A 27,571-nucleotide genomic window follows, 5' to 3' on the forward strand; every position below is an offset into this window, starting at 1 on the left:
TATTGTAATGTCTTTATTTGATATCTTTGCAATTTCTTTGGATGATATGAGTAGCTAAACCCCCCAATGCTAGGGGGGTGTCCCTGATTAACATTTGTGATGATTTTGAATTCCGAATTTCAATAACATATTTCTCTTTCATGTTCAATTTAATGGTATAAGGTTTTTAATGCTTTCCTCGTCGGACCAACTGGATTGATTTGTGACTAACAATTAGGATTGACCTTCATTGTTAGGGTTTTTATACCATTATACTATAGTAGATATCACCTAGGACTAGGGATACCCTATAGTAACCGAAACATTCTTGATAATAATAATGCTTAAATTCATCACTAATATCAAAGGACTTTGGAATTAGGATTGAATGTTTAAAGGTTTGCCCACTAAGGACTTAGGAGCAAACACTCTTAAGAACTGGTAATTGATAAGTTGAATTTTGTTATGAAGTAAGGGTTCAGAATTGTTACATGTTAATGCACACACCTATCCTGACAGATTACTCATATTTGGCCAAATACATCTTTTACTTTTATTTGCAATTATAATTTCCAAACCAAAAAACCCCAAGGCTTTTTGTTTAATTGAATTCCTACTAACTCTATAATATCACGCAGTCCTTGAGATCGATATTCGGGGAAATTTCCCTTTATTACTACAGAGGCAAAATAGTACACTTGCTATTTTACCGATCAAGTTTTTGGCGCCGTTGCCGGGGGCTGCCGAAAATTATAGAGTTTTTAGATTTATTTCAATTAGAATTTTGTTGCTCTGCGACTAAAATTTTATTTTCTGAAAAAAAATTTATTTTTGTTCCTCATTCTAATAATTGTCTAATCTGTTTATGCGAGGTAAGGCCTCAGCAGAATTTCTTTTTGACGCAGAAATTGAAAGGACTTTGCACGCAAGCCGCAGACAGGCTCGTCAAGCTAAACTGGAATCCGAGGAAGAAGTGATTACAGTTCATTCTGGTTCAGAAACCGAAAGTGAAGAAGAGATCATGGGCGAGGTACCACCACCAGAGAGACTTCTCGGAGACTATGGTGCTAGAAACACACGGGGAGGAAGACTAACTATTGTCAACCAACCGGTGAATGTTCCTAATTTTCAATTGCATCCAAGCCCCATCACTCAGCTCGAAAGAAAGCTTTTCACCGAAAAGGTTAATGAAGATGCAAACAAGCACCTACAGAGGTTTTTGACCATGAGTACAACTTTAAAAATCGAAGGTCATACAGAAGAGGCCAAGAAGCTGAGAATGCTCCCATTCACCTTGGCAGAAGAAGCAGAAGAGTGGTTTTATTCCCTTCCAGCGGACAACATTACATCATGGGAAGAGATGGAAAAAGCTTTCTTAAATGAGTATTTTCCTGCATCTGTATTTATAAGAAAGAGGTATGACATCCTGAACTTCAAGCAGAAGGAGGGTGAGCCCTTAGGAGATGCCTACAAAAGATTCAAAAGAATTCTAATAGCATGTCCCACTCACAATATGGACAAGACTGAACAAATGTAAGTATTTGTCAATGGGCTCAGAATGAAAACAAAGCAGTTAATTGATACAGCAGCTAGAGGCTCGACAAATTTCACAACAGCATCAGGCATCATCAAAATCATTGAAGCAATAACTGCAAATGAGCATTTGGAATTGTATGACAAGTGTGCTAGCAAACCGGAAGGAATCATTGATCTTAAGCTGGAAACTTCGAAAATTCGGGTTGAAGATGCTATAGCTGCAGAAGTTGAAAAGAAACTGAAGGCTATGAACGTAGGTACACAACAGGTGGCTCAAGTTCAACAAGCTCAACCTGTAAGTTGTGAAATTTGCCATGGGCCACACCAAACGGTGTACTATGTTGCTACTCCCAAGCAGATTGACGAAATCAAATTCCTGAGGCAAAACAATCCGTATTCTAACACCTATAATCCAGGGTGGAAGAATCATCCAAATTTTGCTTGGAAAGATCAACAACAACAAGGCCTCCAGAAGGCAGAGTGGGAAGTGGCAATTGAAAGATTGGTTGGGCAGTGCTCTCAGTTCCAAGAAGAAAGAAGAAACAACCACAGAAACACCACCGCCTCAATTAAAAATCCGGAAGTTCAAGTGGGTCAAATAGCACAGCATCTCACTCTACAGGCACAAGGTACCCTTCCGAGCTCAACTATGAAAAATTCGAAAGACCAAGAGAAGATTAATGCAGTTACAACAAGGAGTAAAAAGTTGTCAGAATGGAACCAAGAGAGAGAGGAAATAGATGACCCCATGGTAATAGAGGTGGATTTGGAAATAAGAGAGAATCCAAAAGAACCAGAAGTTGTGGTACAACCGGTTAAACCATGTGAAGAAAAAAATAAGAAAGACGCTGAACCGGTGATAAAACTACCTTTCCCTTCCAGAGTGACAAAGAAGGGTTCAAGAGAGAAAGACTTTGAGAAGTTCACTGCATTGTTCAAAAAGTTAGAGGTAAATCTACCCTTCTTTGAAGCACTTGAGCACATGCCCTTGTATAAGAAGTTTATGAAGGAGGTGTTGGCGAAAAAGAGATCACTAGGAGGAGAACCAAAAATTGCAAATGAGAAGTGTGGTATAGTCTCGTCAGCAAGAAAGATCCCAATCAAGAGGAAAGACCCTGGAGCAGTGGCGATACCGTGCACTATCAAGAATATAACATTTAAAAAGGTACTGATCGATTCTGGGTCCAGTGTGAGTTTAATGCCACTATCTATTTTCAAAAAGCTTGAATTGGGAGGTATTAGTGAAAGTAAGACAAAGTTACGGTTCGCTGATCACACCGTTAAGAAATCATATGGGGTGGCTGAAGATGTATTAGTGGAGGTTGATAAGTTTGTATTCCCTGTTGACTTCCACATCATGGACATTCCGGAAGATGAAGAAACTCCTATCCTTCTTGGGAGACCCTTTTTGTTGACAGACCGCTGCAATTTCGACATTGAAAAAGGGACACTAACACTGAAATCATTTAATGAAGAAGTAACTTTGAAGATGTTAGGAGTCAAGAGACATAGGGCGGTTGTAAATGATCAAACTTCTGATAGTATGACAGAAAGTGAGGAAAAGAGCAAAAAGTCTAAACAGCTCCAAGAAAAAGTGTCAAGCATAGCCTCTCGGGTGGAACCAACTCATATAGCCATCAAAAATCCTAAGAAGGCTAAGGAAGTCAAGAAGAATGTGGAATAGAAAGAGCAAGGTGACAAGAAGAATGTGGGAAGTGAGTTGAAGATAAAAGTAGTCCATTCTTTTCATCTTCATGAGTTCGTGGTTGCGGACGTGACAAGCAATAAGGTGTGGAAAAGGAAATACCCTCCATAATAAAGGGTAATGGACCATTGAGCCATGCGACGTTAAACGAAGCGCTTCGTGGGAGGCAACCCACGGTTTTAATAATTAATTTCTCTGTTTGTTTATTTTATTTTCAGGAAATAAAAGAGGACGTCTCTAGTGAAAGCTCGGAAGTGATCATTGGAGTGCAATACCCTCTGTGAGTCACCTCTCTTGAACTCGTTCCGAAACATTGAGGCCAATGTTTAGTTCAAGTTTGGGGGAGGCTCTTCTCTTTGCATTTTATATTTTTCTGTTATTTTTATGTTATTGGTATGATGTGAAACCATAAAGTGAATTCTGCCCAAATTTTGACCGAAATTTTAATTTTTGTCGAAGAGTTTTGATCTTAAAGAGCGATCGGGAATAGTATATACAGATGAAGGGAGGATTGTTTGAGGACAGAAAGTTCGGAATAATGTGACAAGAAGAGGTTTGTTTAAACACCCTTGGTTCCCTAAAAGAAATACGAGTCTAACGTGTAGATTTGCACCATAGTACTTGTCTCCTGAGAAGTACTTCTCGAGTAGTTTATTGATACAGTCTGGCCTAATTCAGATTCACTTGCATGATGACTGGTTGAGAAAAAAAGAGATATAAAGTTGGCACCAAATGATGAAAAGGCGGTAAAAGGCAATCGGCTCGCTAAGTTGGGTAACCCTCACCCGGTTATTCAGCCCAAAGGAGATTGATCCCAAACATCGTCCAAAAGGACAATATATAACTGCAAAGTTTGAAAATTTCATCGGTAATTAAAAGTAGCAAATGCTGCTACTTTGGTGCCAGGAAAAGAAAATAAGAAGCCTTGATTCGTCTCATGCAGGTGATGATTATTATAAGAAATGCAGTGCCTTAATATGATTGTCCGAATGAAAGAGGAGGAAAATCGGAAAGAGACTTAAGTGCAAAGCATAGTTGGAGAGGTATCCGAAACGGGAGCTTGAGGTTTAATGTTGTAACAGAAACTCGTCGCGTCATATGAATGCCGAACCAACTATTTCTTGATCAATACAAACGGATATCTCACGTATGAACATCGGTGTGCGTGGAAGGTTATTAACTCTTGTAATTGTCGCTTGAGGTCAAGCAGCGGTTTAAGTTTGGGGGAGTTTGATCAGTGGTTTTCACACATATATTTACCGTTGTTTTTAAGTATCTTTAAGTTATATTATTGTGTGTTTTATTTCTTTATTCGTCATTTTATGCTTTGGTTGTATGTTTTAATGTTTTCGGGCTCATATGGATAAATCGAAATAAATCAGTGCAAAACTCGGAGTTTCGAAGGAATTTCAAAAAGCATGTTTCAGGAGGCCTGACACGGGTGGCCGTGTTGCCTAACACGGGCCGTGTCAGGAAGAGGGCGCAAGAAGTTGAAAAAAACAGTGGTGCAACACGGGTGCCCGTGTTGCAAGTCCTGAAGCCAAAAAAATAAAAGAAAGATACCAGGGGACCAACACGGGTGCCCGTGTTGGGTTTGACGCTGATTTCAGTGATTTTTGTGATTTTGTTCAGTGGTTTGCCTGCAAGGGTGTTTTTGGGATTTCCAACCAACTTAACTGAGTCTGCACTATTTAGGAGGGTTTTCAAGATGAATTATTTTTTTTGCCACACGAAGAATTGGAGGATTGTGGTGGTCGTTTTCTTTACCTCCCCGTTTCACTTGGGAGGACGGCACGCTAAACCCTTCACGCGAAATTTGGAAGGAGAATGCGCCCGTGGTGGGATGAATTTTATTTCAGTTCTTCCTACGATATCACACGAACTTTCTTATTTGTCCTACGAGTAGGAAAGGGAAAAAAAGATCTCAACTAAACCCTAGGAGTTTGCTAAGTGTGGGGATTTACACCTAGACTAGAAATTCTGGAGTCCGGGAGGTCGGTTATACATAGGGAAGTGTTTAAACACCCTACATATCTGTAGTACTCTACAGGAACCTTCTCTGTGTCATTGTGTTTGTGTTTATTGCTAATGATTGGGAAAGTTTCTCCTTTGTGTTAGGAGAAGGAATTGAATTGATTTGAAAAGACAGACAGACAGACAAACTGACTATTTTTGGTATTTTATTAGCTCGCTGAGATTCCTTGTGAACCTCATGCCTACATATCCCTAGTGGAAGTCAGAGCTTAATGTAGTTCGGGGAACTAACTAGGGAAATTAATTATTTTTGGTGCCTTGCTTGAAGCTCAAGGTTGAAGCTTGGAATTAAATCTCTGTTTACAGTAAAGAGACATGAAATTATCTCTACAGAGAGGTATTTGTACTATTCTACCACAAACATTTAAAGGAGTGACAGAATAACTGAATTCATTTCATTCAAGAGGGGGACCTTACTTGTGTATGTGCAAGTATACCAGTCAAATGCCTCTTAAATGAAAGAAAGATGCTCATCCAAATTAGGGAAAGTTACCACATGTCTGGGTTTTACTGCCAGCTCATGCCTTTCAAAATCCTAAATGGGAGACTTGATTAAAATTGAAATGAAATGTTTGTTTGTTTGAATGTGGTAGAGTAGTAAAAATATCTCTCTATGGAGATAAGCTATGTCTATCTACTGTATAAAAGATTTGACTTTTAGCTGGCTTGTATGAGGCCCAAGCTTGAGGCTTTTTGATTGATTAATTAATATTATTGACTCTGGGAGATGGCTCCACTGGGGGTTAATTACAGGGTATTTTTGTGTTCTGTACAAAGCCCAGAATTGAGGCTGACTCTACTTAGGGAGACTCTATTTGTGTGCCTTGTACAAAGCCTAAGGTTGTGGCTAACTGTTGAGGATAATTGAATGAATGACTCCATTTTACGTGCCTTGTACAAAACCCAAGGTTGTGGCTGACTCTAGCTAGGGAAAACATTATTTTCTGCCTTGTACAAAGCCCAAGGTTGTGGTGGACTCTTAAATGAATTAAGTATGGATGACTATATGGGGAAAGATCCTAAGTGTTAGGAATCTTTGACACATGAAAGATATGGTTTATCTGCCTTGTACAAAGCCCAAGGTTGTGGCTACTGAGTGATGAAGGACTTACTGGGGAGACTCTATTATCTGCCTTGTACAATGCCCAAGGTTGAGGCTGACTCTTGACAGGGGAGTTTTATTGTTTGGGTGCCTTGTATGAAGCCCAAGGTTGAGGCTAACTGTTTTTGTTGGTTTTGACTCTACTGAGGAGGTTTCATTTATTAAAAGACTGTTTTTCTTTGGAAGCTAAACCTTTCCAGGGATTTTGACTCAGCTGGTGAATTTGTCTGTTAAAAGGCTGACTTTATCATGTTTTTGGAGGCTGACCCTTTCCAGGGGTTTTGACTCTTTTGGGGAAATTATCTCCTAAGAGAAATGAAATTATTTATTAATTATTTTTGGAGGCTAACCCTTTCCAGGGGTTTTTATTGAAATGAAGGAATGTGTGGAAGCTAACCCTTTCCAGGGATTTTGACATTTTAGACAGATGTTGGAGGCTAACCCTTTCCAGGGGTTTTGTTAATATGAATGGCAGAAAGATTATCTAGTGGAGACTTCTTGTTTAAAGCCCAAGATGAAGGCTGACTCAATGCTGAGGATGATCAAACATGGATCCTAGACTCTGCTAAGGAAGATTAATAAAGATAAGGGTGACAGAGACTGTCCATGTCTCTCATTCCAAAAATGTACTCAATGTGAAATTGAGACAAACTTAGCTTGTTTAAGGTCTGGTTTAAATTGGAAGAAACTCACCAGGGTAGGCTAAAAGGTGACTAAAGACCTGTTCCTATGTTTATAAGAAACCTGATGGGTCCTTGTATACAAGCTCAAGAGGAAGCTGGAAATGCTTTTAAGAAGCCTGTGGGTCCTTGTACAAAGCCCAAGAGGAGGCTGAAGGATAGAAAAACACTTAGAAAGGGGGGGATTGAATAAGTGTGACTTTAAATCTTGGACGGTAAAAATAAATTGCACAATTATTTTTATCCTGGTTCGCTGTTAACGAAGCTACTCCAGTCCACCCCCGCAGAGATGATTTACCTCAACTGAGGATTTAATCCACTAATCGCACGGATTACAATGGTTTTCCACTTAGTCCGCAACTAAGTCTTCCAGAGTCTTCTGATCACACACTGATCACTCCAGGAACAACTGCTTAGTTCACTCCTAAGACTTTTCTAGAGTCTACTGATCAACACGATCACTCTAGGCTTAGTTCACTCCTAAGACTTTCTGCTCAGCCAACTGCTAAGACTTCCTAGAGTATACTGATCAACTGATCACTCTAGTTCCTTACAACTTAATGTAATCTATTCAAGAGTTTACAAATGCTTCTTAAAAGCGATAATCACAACTGTGATATTTCTCTTACAGTTTAAGCTTAATCTCACTAAGATATTACAACAGCAATGTAGTGAGCTTTGATGAAGATGAAGATTCTGAGTTTAGAATTGAACAGAGTTTCAGCAAGTTAATTTGAATTGTATTGGTGCGAAATCGTTAACCTTGCTTCTCATCAGAACTTCATATTTATAGGCGTTGAGAAGATGACCGTTGAATGCATTTAATGCTTTGCGTGTTCCGTACAGCTTTGCATTTAATGTTATACGCTTTTGTCAACTACCTCGAGCCTTGTTCACGCTGTGTCTACTGACGTAGCCTTTAGTAGCTTTAACGTTCCTTTTGTCAGTCAGCGTAGTCTGCCACGTGTACTTCCTTCTGATCTGATGTTTGTGAATACGACGTTTGAATATCATCAGAGTCAAACAGCTTGGTGCATAGCATCTTCTGATCTTCTGACCTTGAAGTGCTTCTGAGCGTGATACCATCTTCTGATCTTCAGTGCTTCTGATCTCATGTTCTTCTGATGCTTCCATAGACCCATGTTCTGATTCTGCTTCGACCATCTTCTGATGTCTTGCCAGACCATGTTCTGATGTTGCATGCTGAACCATTTGAGACACATCTTCTGAGCGCTGAATTATGCGTACTCTTTATATATATTTCCTGAAAGGGAAATTGCATTGGATTAGAGTACCATATTATCTTAAGCAAAATTCATATTATTGTTATCATCAAAACTAAGATAATTGATAAGAACAAATCTTGTTCTAACAATCTCCCCCTTTTTGATGATGACAAAAACATATATAAATGATATGAATTTGCGATCAGAAAGAGTAGACGGCAAAAGACAAATTACACAGCTATAGCATAAGCATATGAATATGTCTCCCCCTGAGATTAACAATCTCCCCCTGAGATAAATAATCTCCCCCTGAAATAAATACTCGAAGAACTTTGATAAAAGACTTCCCTGATTATTTCGGTGGAGACGATCATATAAGCTTCTGCCTTCAGAGAATTCATAGCTTCTGACTTCTGCTTCCATTGGACAGCTTCAGAACTTGAATTTCTTTGATCTTCAGAACATTCACAGCTTCTGACTTCTGCTTCCATTCAGGACAGCTTCAGAACTTGAATTTCTTTGATCTTCAGAACATTCACAGCTTCTGACTTCTGCTTCCATTCAGGACAGCTTCAGAACTTGAATTACTGGATCTTTTAGAACATTCACATCTTCTGATTTCTGCTTCCCTCGGATAGCTTCAGAACTTTGAATGTCTACCAACATCACTTCATGCTAGATTTGTATCAGAACATTGTTGAATGTACCAGAGCATCATCAGAGCATCTCTACATCCTGAAATGTTACAGAACAAAACTAAACGACAACAGTCAGCATGAACGAGTTAGAACATAAAATGTATGTTTGAACACATTATATGAATCAGAGCCATATAGGCTGAAATAATGTATCAGAGCAAATAATGTGTCAGAACCATAACATTATATGTATCAGAGCAAATAGAATTTTGTCAGAACAGGATAGACATGATGTTCAAATTCTATTATCAGTGCTTCTGATTCATTCTTCTTTCTTGCTTCTGATCTCTGAAGCTTGATAGCACTCAGCTTGCTTCAGTCTCCATGGTTTTGCTTCTAGTGTTTGCTTCTGAAGATTTTCTTCACTTCTCTGTACCTGCAAAACACTTAAACCATATAGAACTTGCAGTTCTTGTTAGTGAATGTGACTGATTAAATCAAATCATTTATCACAGTATTTCTCCCCCTTTTTGTCATATCATCAAAAAGAATATTTCACAAGATTCAGATGCATAAAACAGAACACATGGAGGAAGAAGATGATTTCATTAAGGTTCAACCAAAGGGTACAAAAGTACAGGATGAAAAGATCAGATGCACAGAAACAAAACAGATGCAAAGAAAAGAGAGAGACAACATAGACTCAAACTAAGATGGCCCTAGTCTTGACAAGATCTTGGCCAGCATCTCTTTAACATCGTTGTTGTGTCCTTCTTGCCTTTCAATGAAAGCATCATACTTGTCATTGAGTGAGCTTTGCTCATCCTGTCTCCTCTGAATCGCTTCTAGAGTCCTTGCAAGACGAGAAGGTTCATCAGAAGAAGCTTCACCGCTTTCAACCACAGGAATGGCATGTTGATCTGCAGCTTCCATAGAAGTATCATTTGCTGGGATATCCTCAACAGGGTCTGATTCAGCAACATGATCTTTAGCATCTGCTTCTTGCATAGAAGCATCTCCATACTCTACAGCAGGAATTTCAGAGTCTCCATTCTCTAGAGCCTGAAGAATGACAGCTAAATTCCTGGGAGCAGAAGGACCTTCAACTTCTGGTGGGTCAACAACTTCTGGAATGACCAAGCTAGGGTCTTTCTTAGAAGGGTTTTCCCTCTGAAAGTCAAATAAGGTCTTGAAGTCTCCAAGCAGAACAGGATACTCAGGAATCCAGATAACCATGTCCCTGCATGGGTTTGCTTCCATTGCAGCAGCCAGTCTTAATACTTCCAATTCATCCACAAAGGGCTTCTCTTCCAAAAGATATCTTCCTTTGAGGCGAGCAAACCAGAAGTCTTCATAATTCCTCAGAATTCCACGAGGCCGTGGGGCAGCAGCTACACAGGCTTCCTGAAGTTCTAAAAACAGAGCATCTGATTTTCTGCGAAAGATCCTCCAGAAGTTCCGCATAGCAACATCATTCAATCCAGAACTTTCAGCAATTCTGAGAGTATCAAAGGTACCTCTGAGATTCTTCTTTATGTTTTCAAAAACTACACCAATAGGATATACAGGGCGGGATTTTATTTGGGTTTTTGAAAAGGCAGGGTTGGAGGTGAAGTATGGAAGAGGTTCTCTATCCAACCTATAAGAAGATTCTGCTTCAGTATCAGAATCTAACACTACCACTTCGGCTTTCGGACGAGGCTTGGGAGTGTAGTTGCAATCACGGAGCAGCTGCTCATGTGATGCAGAGGTTGGAAAAGGAGAATCACAAGGATTGTTTTGAGAGGTGGAGGGAGTATGTTCAAGAGTGGCGTTGAAAGAAGGTTGAGATGGAAAGAGAGTTTGAAGGGGTTGTATATCCAGAACAGGATCTATGGTAGGTGGAGAGGAAGGAATGGTTAAAGGAGAAGATGGAGGTGTAAGAACATGGACATAAACAGGTGATTCTGATGAGGCTTTTTCTGGTTCAGGTGTAGGGACAATCTCTATTGGTGCAGCTTCTGAACAACAAACAGGAACAGACTTTGGTTCAGAAATGCATATACCTTTGGAACCCCTCAGAAAAGCTTTGGCCACATCCTCAGTCTTTTTCTGCTTCTTACTCTTCGGCTCTTCAAAAACCTTTGCTTTGCCGCTAGCAATTTCTTTTCTTCTGACATAAGCCAGAACTTCTGGTTGATTCTCAGCCTCTTGAGCAGCATTTTCTTCATCTGAGCTTTGAATAATCATCTTCCTTTTTCTGATATTCTTCTTCTCAACAACTTCAACAACTTCAGCATTGTTATTTGACTTCTTCTTCTTTTTCTCAGCTTCCTTCTTTTTCTTCTCAAAATCAGCAGAGACAGCCTTAACAGCCTTAGCAATCACCTTCTTAGAAACCTCTTGTTTAGAGACAGCAGAAGGATAATCATGCTTTCTTTTAGTCCTTTCTTCCCTCTTGCGATTTACTTTGAAAGGAGCACCTTTGTCTTGATCTTTAAAACTCTTATTCTCTTCAAGAGATTTCAGATAATCAGTTTTGACTTCAGGTACCTCACTATTGAAGAAGGTTTCAAAGTCAGCCAGAACTGGTTCTCTTATGGTTCTTGTTCCAGCTAGAGGTTCAGGAACTTTGAGAAAAGTGTCAATGATTTTCATCTTCTTTAAAGAGAAGGCATTCAGACAAGCTCCAGTGGTGACAGCAAGATCTTTGATGATACCTTCAGACTCCAGACTTTCAACAATCTTGGAATGTACCAGAAGGTTTGTAATAATCCTACCAAAAGGAATGGTTGTTCCAGCATTTTCCTTTCTGAAAGCATTCCTGGAATCCTTTACTGCTTTCCACATATGGTTGAAGATAATGTAAATTGCATCAACCTTCTTCTGAGTGGCAATGCAATAAAGAATATACCTTTGATCATTACTGATGAAGTCCGAGGCATGAGTTGATTTCCTATGGTAGAAACACCCGAGAAGGATCTTTGTCCAGATTCTGTAGATATCTTTCAAATTCTTAACATGTGTAGTTTTCTTGACATTTGAATAGAGAGTGGATAGAATATCTTCCACATCTTCTCTTTGATCAGATTCAAAAGCCCCTTCAGGATTTTTCAGATCAAACATCACTCTTAGGATGTTTTCAGTAACAACGACAGACTTTCCATGGACGAAGGAGAGTATAGCTTTTGGTGCAACCACAGCATGTACCCAGAACTCTTTGACAAGATCCGGATAAACAGGGCCAACGAACTCAGCAAACAACGAGGTCCATCCTTGAAAGATGATGTCTTCTTTAAGATGAAATTGATTTTCTTCAAGGTTATCAAAGTCGACCATGAGTTCACACAAAACTTCCAATTTGTCTTTGGGGATGGAGCATGCAACAACAGGGGTGAGTTCCTGGTGTGTTTCATTGTGCATATGAAGAAGAGTAGATGAACCAGCAAAATGAGATGAAGAAGCAGCCATTGAACCAGAACGATCAAGAGAGAAGAACAAAAATTGGGTTTTTGGTTAGGGTTTCAGAAATACTAAGAGGCTTTCAGACAGAATGTATGCAGGAAGAAAGTGAGACAAGGGAGCGAAAAAAAATATGAGAAGATTTGAAATGAATATATAGGAACGGATTTAAAAAATAATAAAAAAAAATTAAACTGAACAGTTTCAGAATCAAGAGAAATCAATTTTATTAAATGATGAGTGACGTGAGGAGAGAGAACGTGGTAAATGAAATGATTTAAAACAGTTACCTAGGTCGGCGTCTTTTCAACTGCACGCTTTGTACAAACCGTACAGACACGTGTTCATCATCAGATAATAGATGACAGCTGTAAATATCAGAGAGATTTTACGCCTTCGAATTCTGATTACTGCTTCTGAGTTGATCAAGTTTCTCTTCTGGAAATACTCCTTCTGAAGTGTGCTGATATAAGTCTGAATGATCTTCTGATCCATTACTTCTGATGTACACAGCTTCTGGAGGTTTACTTCTTTGTTCTGCAGCTTCTGATAAGACAAAACTGTATCTGCAGAAATTCTTAAGCTCTTTGTTTCATCAGAAACAAGTTTATCATCAAAACAGATGTTTATTGATTTGTCCACAATCAATGTTTCAATGTTGTATATTCTATAGCATCAAGAATGAAACATCAATGCTTTAGAGACAAACAAAACAGATGGTTCCAAGACTAATAAACTTTCTTTTCTGAAATCCTACAAACATAGTTTCTTCAACAGATTTAAGAACCAGAACTTGAAAGACAATCTTTCTTCCCTTCAAGTGTTGAGACCAACTTGAATCCAGGTGTCATGTCATGTTGAATGTTGTCTTCTTTGTTATCAAGAGAATCTGCAAAAGAAATAATCTTTTTCTTTGGTACCCACATCTTCTTGGGTCCTTTCTTGTTAGATTTTCTCAAGTTCTGATTGAACTTGGGTTTGACATTATAAGCAATAAGAGGAACAGCATGATAATTTTTAATGTGAGTTTCATGATATTTCCTAGGTTGTGTCACATGCTTCTTAATGTGTGTAATGTGAAAACTTTGTGCATGTGAAGTGTGCCTAATATCATGTGAGTGGCCATACTTGAACTGATCATACAATGGTTTGTATGTGATTTTCATCTCATCAACAGGTTCAAGTTTGTATGGGGTTTCACCCTCATAACCAATGCCAACTCTTTTGTTTCCAGACACAGCATATATCATAGAAGCTAGCTGACTTCTGCCAATACTTCTAGATAAGAATTTCCTGAAACTTAGATCATATTCTTTCAGAATATGGTTTAGACTGGGAGTGGATTTTTCTGAATTAGAAGGAGATCCAACATCATTGGATAATTTTAAAAGTTTATCTTTCAATTCAGAATTTTCCAATTCAAGCCTCTTTGTTTCAAATTCAAATAGCTTTTTCAGCTTTTTGTATTTAATACAAATCTGAGACTTGGATTCCAGAAGTTCAGTTAATCCGGAAACTAACTCATCTCTAGTAAGTTCAGAAAATACCTCTTCAGAATCTGATTCTGATGTAGATTCTGATCCGTCATCTTCTGTCGCCATCAGCGCACAGTTAGCCTGCTCATCTTCTGAATCATCTTCTGACTCATCCCAGGTTGCCATAAGACCTTTCTTCTTATGAAACTTTTTCTTGGGACTTTCCTTCTGAAGATTTGGACATTCATTCTTGTAGTGTCCAGGCTCATTGCATTCATAGCACATGACCTTCTTCTTGTCAAATCTTCTTTCATTAGAAGATTCTCCACGTTCAAACTTCCTTGAACTTCTGAAGCCTCTGTACTTCCTTTGCTTGGTCTTCCAGAGTTGATTTAGCCTTCTGGAAATCAGGGGCAGTTCATCTTCTTCTTCAGATTCTGATTCTTCAGGATCTTCTTCTCTAGCCTGAAAAGCGTTAGTGCATTTCTTGATATTAGATTTTAATGCAATAGACTTACCTTTCTTTTGAGGCTCATTTGCATCCAGCTCGATTTCATGACTTCTCAAGGCGCTGATAAGCTCTTCCAGAGAAACTTCATTCAGATTCTTTGCAATCTTGAATGCAGTCACCATAGGACCCCATCTTCTGGGTAAGCTTCTGATGATCTTCTTTACGTGATCCGCCTTGGTGTATCCCTTGTCAAGAACTCTCAATCCAGCAGTAAGAGTTTGAAATCTTGAAAACATCTTTTCAATGTCTTCATCATCCTCCATCTTGAAGGCTTCATACTTCTGGATTAAGGCTAGAGCTTTGGTCTCCTTGACTTGAGCATTTCCTTCGTGAGTCATTTTCAAGGACTCATATATATCATAGGCCGTTTCCCTGTTAGATATCTTCTCATACTCAGCATGAGAGATAGCATTCAGCAAAACAGTTCTGCATTTATGATGATTCCTGAAAAGCTTCTTTTGATCATCATTCATTTCTTGCCTTGACAGCTTTACGCCTCTGGCATTTACAGGATGTTTGTAACCATCCATCAGAAGATCCCATAGATCACCATCTAGACCCAGAAAGTAACTTTCCAGTTTATCTTTCCAGTATTCAAAGTTTTCACCATCAAATACCGGCGGTCTAGTATAACCATTGTTACCGTTGTATTGCTCAGCAGAGCCAGATGTAGATGTAGTCTTTTCACTTTCATCAACCATCTTTTAAATGAAGCGTTTTTCTCTTCCTGAATCTTTTCTAAACACGGTTAAGTGCTTGCACCTTAGAACCGGCGCTCTGATACCAATTGAAGGATAGAAAAACACTTAGAAAGGGGGGGATTGAATAAGTGTGACTTTAAATCTTGGACGGTAAAAATAAATTGCACAATTATTTTTATCCTGGTTCGCTGTTAACGAAGCTACTCCAGTCCACCCCCGCAGAGATGATTTACCTCAACTGAGGATTTAATCCACTAATCGCACGGATTACAATGGTTTTCCACTTAGTCCGCAACTAAGTCTTCCAGAGTCTTCTGATCACACACTGATCACTCCAGGAACAACTGCTTAGTTCACTCCTAAGACTTTTCTAGAGTCTACTGATCAACACGATCACTCTAGGCTTAGTTCACTCCTAAGACTTTCTGCTCAGCCAACTGCTAAGACTTCCTAGAGTATACTGATCAACTGATCACTCTAGTTCCTTACAACTTAATGTAATCTATTCAAGAGTTTACAAATGCTTCTTAAAAGCGATAATCACAACTGTGATATTTCTCTTACAGTTTAAGCTTAATCTCACTAAGATATTACAACAGCAATGTAGTGAGCTTTGATGAAGATGAAGATTCTGAGTTTAGAATTGAACAGAGTTTCAGCAAGTTAATTTGAATTGTATTGGTGCGAAATCGTTAACCTTGCTTCTCATCAGAACTTCATATTTATAGGCGTTGAGAAGATGACCGTTGAATGCATTTAATGCTTTGCGTGTTCCGTACAGCTTTGCATTTAATGTTATACGCTTTTGTCAACTACCTCGAGCCTTGTTCACGCTGTGTCTACTGACGTAGCCTTTAGTAGCTTTAACGTTCCTTTTGTCAGTCAGCGTAGTCTGCCACGTGTACTTCCTTCTGATCTGATGTTTGTGAATACGACGTTTGAATATCATCAGAGTCAAACAGCTTGGTGCATAGCATCTTCTGATCTTCTGACCTTGAAGTGCTTCTGAGCGTGATACCATCTTCTGATCTTCAGTGCTTCTGATCTCATGTTCTTCTGATGCTTCCATAGACCCATGTTCTGATTCTGCTTCGACCATCTTCTGATGTCTTGCCAGACCATGTTCTGATGTTGCATGCTGAACCATTTGAGACACATCTTCTGAGCGCTGAATTATGCGTACTCTTTATATATATTTCCTGAAAGGGAAATTGCATTGGATTAGAGTACCATATTATCTTAAGCAAAATTCATATTATTGTTATCATCAAAACTAAGATAATTGATAAGAACAAATCTTGTTCTAACAGAGGCTAATCGAGGGTCCTTGTTATAGCACAAGAGAAGCTATGTAGTTTTGAACTTATTTTGGCTCTAAGCAAATGGGTAAGAGGTTTCACCGGGAATAATTCCTCTTTGGGTGGATGTGTCCTATTATTTGGATTCTAAGGTTTTTGCCAAGATGTTTCACCGAGAATAATTCATCTTGGGGGTTTGAACTACAGATCTCTAATTAGGAAAGAGCCTTCACCGGGAAGACATTCTCAATCCTAGGTCATATTCCTATAATATATATATAGTTTAACTGTCCTAAGGTTTATACTCAAACGTAGTTCTAAACTAATATATGCACAGTTCTATATTTGACAGTAATTTAAATAAAGACTGTAAATGGAAAGCTTGTAAAGCCTAACCTGGATGGAGTGGAGGCCATTGAAGAAGTATGTACAGAGCCTCAACAGTAATTTTTGTTGTTTTGTTGATAACAGTTGAATATATATATGATAAACAGTTAATGGTTTTTGAAAACAGAAGAAGTGAAGATGGACAAAGGTCACATAGGTATCTGAAGAGTTTCACCGGGAATAATGCCCTTCAAATACCAGAAGAATGTTTTGAAAGCAGAAAGAAGATTTTGAAAATACAGTTTTGAAAAACAAGCTAAGAAGAGAAGGTTTTTGGGACTTACACTCTATTAGAGGCCCAGTACTTTACAGTACTGGTTATGAGAGCAATTTGAAAATGATTTTGAATGCTACAAGGTTTTGTTGTTTGAAAACCTTAATCATTTTATTTAATCAGAGATTGAAAACAGTTTTAAGAATTGACAAAAGTCAACTTAATTAAAGTAAAAATAAAGATTTTACTTAATTAAGACCTAATCAATTAGGGTTTTATCATAAAATTATTCACAAAGTAATTAAGTTAAAACAAAATGAATATATGTATTTAAAACATTTTAATATAACACTTAAATCATACTATTTTAAACCTAATAAAAATATATGAAATAAATAATATTTTTATGATTTTTTTGATTATTCATAAAATAGATATATTAAATGACAAGTGTGTGAAAAATGAAGTGAAAATGATTTATTTTGATAGGTTAAATAATTTGTTAAAGTTGTGAAGGAGTTAAATGGGAAAAGTGGTAAAAAAATATGGTTTTGTCACCAACCAGGTTTGAACCCACGCCCTTTGTATTACCAGCCCAAAACAACACCACTGAGCCAACGCGCGCTTGGTGTCATATGCATGGTTCCATTGCAATTCATATATTACTCAAATGCATAGAAGTAAAAAAGAAATAAAATCAAAAGGTCTGGGGCGAGGGGGATTCGAACCCCAGACCTTGGGCACGCGCAACACACAAACACTCTCTACCACTGGGCTATCACGTTTTAGTCGTTAATGAAACAGGTATCAATCAAAATAAAATAAACTTAGACCTGAGTTTGAAAATTGCGCGCCACCACCATCTTCGTCTTCAACCTCAAGCTCCATGAATTTGAATTTCTGAACTCACTCGTTTCTCAACCATTTGCCATGATGTAAACATGAAACTTGCTCTAAATTCACTCACGATTCTAAATATGTAACTAACATGAACTAATATTAACTACATCTAACTAATTTACCAGAAATCGTGAAGAACCCTAAAATTTCAAAATCAAATTAAATGACTATACTGAAAGATAAATGGATGATGATAGAGGGTTTTCAATCCTCTGATGATGCTGAACAAGATAGAATCGAGCTATTTCACAAAGAGTACTTAAATTAGAGAGGTGAAGTTCAGAAACTTACCTCTGAAAATGGAGGTCGTGAGGATGATTGAGGGCACCTGGGCTTGAATGAATGATCTCAATAGCTTCCCTGAGACTCAATGATGCTAACTGGATGCTTATTGTAGCCTGGATCCTTCTGAATTGTTCTATGGACCTCCCTCGATTTGAGCTTCAAGTGAACATGGAGGGTGTTGATTCTCGAGTTACAGATGTGTAACACCCTTCTAAACCCCACGGGAATTAATAAAATAACTCAGAGTAAAACATGAAAACAAGGGTGCCACAATTCAATTTAAAACAAATTTTCATAAATCAGTTGTCATGCTTCACTTAGGGGAAAATCATCCATTTAACAAATTCATGTCTCTATACAGCGGAACATTAATCAACAGATAAGCATAACATCATCTATGCAATATCTCACAAAATTACTCCAATAACAACAAAATAGAGTATCATCATAAACTCTAAACTAACGTTCCCCCAGTGTTACAATATCAGAGCATGACACCGACGCTATACCAATTAAACTGACTCATGAGCTAATCCTCACCGAGCCAAAAGCCGCTACTCGCCAATCTGAAATCATCAAAGTAAGGGTGAGTCTCATCATAGTTAACAAATATTATTGCATCTTAAATAACAACACATCATAGTTATATTATTCACCCAACTCATCATATTCAGATTATCAGGAATATCCATCATTTACACAAACGTCAACAAAACACATCTTTCGAACAGACAATCATACTCAACATTAATCCAAACAAACACAAACAACACATCATCAATATTTATAACACTGGAATACATCCAATCATGTTATAAAAGTATGCATATGTATGAACTGACACTATGCATGTGGTACCAAAATTCGTGAATCATATTCACAGGACTTCTCTCTTTGATACCGCCCTCTAGTCGCTCACACCCCACATGGGCACACGACTACTGCTTCATCGCTCACACCCCACATGGGCACACGATGACTTCCCGCTAATCTCCGCACAATGGGAATTAGCCTTCCAATGCAAATGATTTATGAATAATGCACACATGACACATACTTACATCTTCATACATCATCATCATTCCGATGCTTAACATCGCTTAACACCTCTTACCAATAAGGTCACAACAAGTATGTACATGTTTAAGCATCATTCAATCATTCACATACATACACCACATCATCACAATAACATACACATCATAGTAATGTTAATTGCCACCATAACCAACATATTAATATTAACAGCATATTAATATTCACAATCATCAATCCACACCATCATCATACATCGTTACATCTATCATCATTACACACCATGTAATAATTTGATAAATCAACTCAACAACATAATCACAAAACATGTATCCATTTACGACATGTTATGAACCAACATCACCCAATGAATATCATAATCTCATCACCAATACAAACATGTATCAATAATCATATATAAATAAGCACATATTTGCTACAATCATCATCATCATCAAGAATAGCAACATATATTTATCATCATTCTAAACCAATCAAATCATCATCACTTAGATCGTTTAATAAGGTTCATTTAGCCCAAAACGGCGCATCAAATGAACCAACGGTTAGAAAGTTATGCCTCTTTGAACTTTCCTGAAAATATCACAAAACATCAACAGCACGCGGCGCAACCAAAGTTCGCGGCGCGACCTGAACCACAAAAACACGTTCGCGGCGCCAACCTATGCACGCGGCGCGATGCGAGGAAAAGTACGCCTTCGCGGCGCCAACACGGGGACGCGGCGCGAACTGGCGATTTCGCAGACTATCGGGTCTGCGTCAGATCCTGCGATCTAACTCAATCTGAGTCCAAAACTGACTCCAAACATCATATGCAGGCAGTTAATCATCAATTGCATCACTAATCATCATCACACATCAAAACAACACATAATCTATCAATAATTCATGCAATTTTCATCAATTCATAACCTCCCTAAACCTAACATATGATCCAATTGACTCAACAACATCCCTAATCAATATTATTATCTAAGAACACGATAATAGATGATAACCGGAGAGTCCCCCCTTACCTTAGCCAAGAGTGCTCAATCTTTGGTCTCTCCATCTTCAGCTCTCCTTCGGTTCTTCGTGTTCCCCAGAACCTCTGTTCTTTCACGTTCTTTCTTCTTTCTTTTCCCAAATTCCAAAATGTTTTATGAAAATAACATTTTAATTAGTAAAGGGCTTTACCAACATAGCACCCCCCTCTTTACTAACACCACACTTGGCCCAATAGCCCATCTCATAATTTTTTCCAAATAATTCCACCAAAATACCGAATAATTCCAAATAGTAATTTAATTTCCAATTAAATTAAATTTAGAAAATATGGGGTGTTACAACCCTCCCCCACTAAAAGAGTTTTCGTCCTCGAAAACATATCTCAAGTAACCAGCTCGTATAAGAGTCCTTCACCTGACTCTCCAGCTCCCAATTAACAGTACCATCAGTCAATCCTCAAAATCCATCTGACATAATCAACAGGAAGCATGTTTCACACATTCAAATCCCAGTTCTTATGTCACCTTTGACTATCCAAAGTATACCACCCGCTATATCTCCAAAAAGATTAGCAACAACAGAACATAGGTACAACCTATACAATACGCTCATCCACTGAGTAATACAATTACACAATCCATAGTATGATCACACTGATCAACACTGCAGTAATGCATTCCATCTACCAAACATACCAACCTTAGACACACTTTTCCATCTAAGTGATAATGTAATACTTACATTTTTCACCAACCGCTTCCCTCAAGAAACTCAATACTCATATTTCCATACTATTGAATTCCAATTATCTGACTCCTCTTAAGTCACACCATCAATTATTTAGTACTTTACATTCCGCTTCTTTCGCAATACTTTGATTACTCATCACAATCATCTATACCAAATAGATTTCTGAGTTTTACCTGATTCCGACTCTCTTTACTCATTCGTTTCAAGGATCATTCTTTACCATCCATGGTACTAATCCACCACTCATCAATACTTACTCGCACTCAAAAACCAAATTCCTGATTTACTTCATCTATTAAACATTCCAACCATCAGAATGAGTGCACACACAAGTAATTATAATCACGCTCGTCATCCTCAATACACCATTTCTTACAAAACAACTCAACTTGAGTTTCGCTCTTTTCTAAGAATTAAATCAATTTCTCCCTTCATAGAGTATAATTCCTCATTATATCTGGAATCTACAATAACCCCTTGACAACAACACAAAAATATCACACGTCACATAGCATCAACTCTTCGTTTTAATTCCGCCGAATACGTACTCGTTAATTACGCACAACCGTAATAACATATTCATCATCTCGGCAATTATTCAAAGGAGTTATAATTCCCCGACACGACATCCTTACATCCACTGAATTCTAAATCCAACATATAGATCAATACATATTCTCTATGTAGGCTTCCGACATATTAATTCCTTACTTCCCGCGAGTAGTACTCATATCACTACTCCTCATCACACTTTCGCTGCGCGACTCTGATTACCCGTTTTAAGTCGTCATCCACCATGTTGCACTCTTTCATATTCACTTCTTCATAAGTTCACACAACATAGTGAGTGATTATTCTCACGACTTAGTATTCATCACATTCTTAAACCATTAAGGTAACAAAACAAGCTTATCTCTTCTATATGATTCCATCTACTACCAACAAGAGATTTAGGGTGATCAAGTCCTAAATTTGTCAATATTAGTTGAAAATCATATTTAAGCATAAACCGTCGTTACTACATAATAGTGTCCCTTTCTGAGTTTGCACCCAAACTCATTAACATCGTCATAGTTCAATAATCCACTACGGTGTCCTTCTTCTAGAATATTCTTCCGAAGCTCAAAACATCAGAAACACAAATTCAATCACTCAACCTCATTACATCATTTTCGTCGATTCTGAATTCACCGCCTTTACTTTGGTAATTCAAAGTCAACCTATCGATCAAGTCAACATCATTTTTCTGACCTTCTCTAATCTTGTTAAGAATACTACTAGTCATCTTCTAGCACACTCAATCTAACACTATTAGGAGTGCCTTCACATACCAGCTCAAGTCTCTAAATTGTCCAATTAAATCCAACTCATTCATCATTAGCACCGACATTTTAAGGACTCCCTACGCAACACAATAACACAATATTCATAACTTGCGGTTTTACTCCAAATTCCATTACATCCTTCACGTCCAAATATCATTCCACTCGGAATCCCAACAAAGTCTTCCTCACGTCAACAAATGTTAGAAATTCCCTACAATTCTTCTTTTATACTTATCGTTATTTTGCCATCACAAATACGATTCCAAGGGTTCTAAAGTTTATTCCATCTTTACTACTAATTCACTCTTCACTAAAATCCATCGGTACTCAAATCATCTTTATTACCGAATATCTCATCGACTTATTCATCAACAACATGTCTTACTCAACTTCGTTCCGAATAATCACGGTAGTAGGCATTCTTATTCAATAAGTTTCACACTTCCATAACCGACTTCAGAACCTCTCCTCATAGGGTCACTCTACCGTATTTATAACTCTTCCATAAATTAGAACACAATCCCTCCTCCTCGTAGGTTCAAACGGCACATTAATCCGACACTCTATACGATATATCCAAAACTCCTCAATTGGTAAATTCAATTCTTAAAATTACTCCTCAACAAACCTGCTAATTGTTCCTCCGATCCCTTCAACACTGACACTGATATCCCGTGCAGTACCAATAAACAAGTCTAGTTATAAGAACAAGAGTAACCGTAACTTCACTTCTTTCCAACGTCATTCTGTCACGATTAATTATGTTAAAGCTGCTGCAATCATTTTTATAACACAGTTCATCTCGTTAGCTTTCCGACGCTTCAAACGGAACTCAATTCGGATACCCGGAACTCCAGTTATGAATTTTCGAAGTTCCGCAGCTATTCAACAATTTTCCTGCGTTTTGCTTACGAAAATCTCACTCCAACACTCATTCTCTTCAATTCGATCGCATTCCAAACAGCCCCTTATCATATCTCTTCGCTTCCAAACATTCTTATAACTTGAGCAACACCTCCCATCGCCGAAGCGCAATTTCTGGAACATTACGACAACAATCCTCTTTGCAAACTTGCAGCTGAACCTCTTCCGAGACGCACGGCTACTCAACTGACAACTTCGCAGCCCATCAGCAGAGCTGATACATTACAACCTCTTAATTTCCCTCTCCTACAAATAATCATCAATTACCTCTAATCATTTTCCTTCCAGATGTTCCAACTCAATTCCCAGTGAAGTCTTAATTCCAAGTCACCTTCAACTCGGGAAACAACAAACTCCGACAACGCTCGCACTGTTTCCAACAACAGCCTACTGAATCAATCTTCTTCAACTGAAACAAAACCGAGAAGCGAAGCTTCTCCCCCACTTGTTTCCATCCAACACCTGCAACAAACAACCAAGTACCGACAGTGATTCACTCACATGTCGCGTACCAAGGAATAAAATGCCGACAATATACAACTGTCGCGCAACTCAACTGACTCAACAATTGGCCGGACGGACCGACCTGCTCTGATACCACTATTGTAACACCCTTCTAAACCCCACGGGAATTAATAAAATAACTCAGAGTAAAACATGAAAACAAGGGTGCCACAATTCAATTTAAAACAAATTTTCATAAATCAGTTGTCATGCTTCACTTAGGGGAAAATCATCCATTTAACAAATTCATGTCTCTATACAGCGGAACATTAATCAACAGATAAGCATAACATCATCTATGCAATATCTCACAAAATTACTCCAATAACAACAAAATAGAGTATCATCATAAACTCTAAACTAACGTTCCCCCAGTGTTACAATATCAGAGCATGACACCGACGCTATACCAATTAAACTGACTCATGAGCTAATCCTCACCGAGCCAAAAGCCGCTACTCGCCAATCTGAAATCATCAAAGTAAGGGTGAGTCTCATCATAGTTAACAAATATTATTGCATCTTAAATAACAACACATCATAGTTATATTATTCACCCAACTCATCATATTCAGATTATCAGGAATATCCATCATTTACACAAACGTCAACAAAACACATCTTTCGAACAGACAATCATACTCAACATTAATCCAAACAAACACAAACAACACATCATCAATATTTATAACACTGGAATATATCCAATCATGTTATAAAAGTATGCATATGTATGAACTGACACTATGCATGTGGTACCAAAATTCGTGAATCATATTCACAGGACTTCTCTCTTTGATACTGCCCTCTAGTCGCTCACACCCCACATGGGCACACGACTACTGCTTCATCGCTCACACCCCACATGGGCACACGATGACTTCCCGCTAATCTCCGCACAATGGGAATTAGCCTTCCAATGCAAATGATTTATGAATAATGCACACATGACACATACTTACATCTTCATACATCATCATCATTCCGATGCTTAACATCGCTTAACACCTCTTACCAATAAGGTCACAACAAGTATGTACATGTTTAAGCATCATTCAATCATTCACATACATACACCACATCATCACAATAACATACACATCATAGTAATGTTAATTGCCACCATAACCAACATATTAATATTAACAGCATATTAATATTCACAATCATCAATCCACACCATCATCATACATCGTTACATCTATCATCATTACACACCATGTAATAATTTGATAAATCAACTCAACAACATAATCACAAAACATGTATCCATTTACGACATGTTATGAACCAACATCACCCAATGAATATCATAATCTCATCACCAATACAAACATGTATCAATAATCATATATAAATAAGCACATATTTGCTACAATCATCATCATCATCAAGAATAGCAACATATATTTATCATCATTCTAAACCAATCAAATCATCATCACTTAGATCGTTTAATAAGGTTCATTTAGCCCAAAACGGCGCATCAAATGAACCAACGGTTAGAAAGTTATGCCTCTTTGAACTTTCCTGAAAATATCACAAAACATCAACAGCACGCGGCGCAACCAAAGTTCGCGGCGCGACCTGAACCACAAAAACACGTTCGCGGCGCCAACCTATGCACGCGGCGCGATGCGAGGAAAAGTACGCCTTCGCGGCGCCAACACGGGGACGCGGCGCCAACTGGCGATTTCGCAGACTATCGGGTCTGCGTCAGATCCTGCGATCTAACTCAATCTGAGTCCAAAACTGACTCCAAACATCATATGCAGGCAGTTAATCATCAATTGCATCACTAATCATCATCACACATCAAAACAACACATAATCTATCAATAATTCATGCAATTTTCATCAATTCATAACCTCCCTAAACCTAACATATGATCCAATTGACTCAACAACATCCCTAATCAATATTATTATCTAAGAACACGATAATAGATGATAACCGGAGAGTCCCCCCTTACCTTAGCCAAGAGTGCTCAATCTTTGGTCTCTCCATCTTCAGCTCTCCTTCGGTTCTTCGTGTTCCCCAGAACCTCTGTTCTTTCACGTTCTTTCTTCTTTCTTTTCCCAAATTCCAAAATGTTTTATGAAAATAACATTTTAATTAGTAAAGGGCTTTACCAACATAGCACCCCCCTCTTTACTAACACCACACTTGGCCCAATAGCCCATCTCATAATTTTTTCCAAATAATTCCACCAAAATACCGAATAATTCCAAATAGTAATTTAATTTCCAATTAAATTAAATTTAGAAAATATGGGGTGTTACAACCCTCCCCCACTAAAAGAGTTTTCGTCCTCGAAAACATATCTCAAGTAACCAGCTCGTATAAGAGTCCTTCACCTGACTCTCCAGCTCCCAATTAACAGTACCATCAGTCAATCCTCAAAATCCATCTGACATAATCAACAGGAAGCATGTTTCACACATTCAAATCCCAGTTCTTATGTCACCTTTGACTATCCAAAGTATACCACCCGCTATATCTCCAAAAAGATTAGCAACAACAGAACATAGGTACAACCTATACAATACGCTCATCCACTGAGTAATACAATTACACAATCCATAGTATGATCACACTGATCAACACTGCAGTAATGCATTCCATCTACCAAACATACCAACCTTAGACACACTTTTCCATCTAAGTGATAATGTAATACTTACATTTTTCACCAACCGCTTCCCTCAAGAAACTCAATACTCATATTTCCATACTATTGAATTCCAATTATCTGACTCCTCTTAAGTCACACCATCAATTATTTAGTACTTTACATTCCGCTTCTTTCGCAATACTTTGATTACTCATCACAATCATCTATACCAAATAGATTTCTGAGTTTTACCTGATTCCGACTCTCTTTACTCATTCGTTTCAAGGATCATTCTTTACCATCCATGGTACTAATCCACCACTCATCAATACTTACTCGCACTCAAAAACCAAATTCCTGATTTACTTCATCTATTAAACATTCCAACCATCAGAATGAGTGCACACACAAGTAATTATAATCACGCTCGTCATCCTCAATACACCATTTCTTACAAAACAACTCAACTTGAGTTTCGCTCTTTTCTAAGAATTAAATCAATTTCTCCCTTCATAGAGTATAATTCCTCATTATATCTGGAATCTACAATAACCCCTTGACAACAACACAAAAATATCACACGTCACATAGCATCAACTCTTCGTTTTAATTCCGCCGAATACGTACTCGTTAATTACGCACAACCGTAATAACATATTCATCATCTCGGCAATTATTCAAAGGAGTTATAATTCCCCGACACGACATCCTTACATCCACTGAATTCTAAATCCAACATATAGATCAATACATATTCTCTATGTAGGCTTCCGACATATTAATTCCTTACTTCCCGCGAGTAGTACTCATATCACTACTCCTCATCACACTTTCGCTGCGCGACTCTGATTACCCGTTTTAAGTCGTCATCCACCATGTTGCACTCTTTCATATTCACTTCTTCATAAGTTCACACAACATAGTGAGTGATTATTCTCACGACTTAGTATTCATCACATTCTTAAACCATTAAGGTAACAAAACAAGCTTATCTCTTCTATATGATTCCATCTACTACCAACAAGAGATTTAGGGTGATCAAGTCCTAAATTTGTCAATATTAGTTGAAAATCATATTTAAGCATAAACCGTCGTTACTACATAATAGTGTCCCTTTCTGAGTTTGCACCCAAACTCATTAACATCGTCATAGTTCAATAATCCACTACGGTGTCCTTCTTCTAGAATATTCTTCCGAAGCTCAAAACATCAGAAACACAAATTCAATCACTCAACCTCATTACATCATTTTCGTCGATTCTGAATTCACCGCCTTTACTTTGGTAATTCAAAGTCAA

Source organism: Vicia villosa, linkage group LG1 (genome assembly GCF_029867415.1).
Source record: "Vicia villosa cultivar HV-30 ecotype Madison, WI linkage group LG1, Vvil1.0, whole genome shotgun sequence".
NCBI classification, from domain to species: domain Eukaryota; kingdom Viridiplantae; phylum Streptophyta; class Magnoliopsida; order Fabales; family Fabaceae; genus Vicia; species Vicia villosa.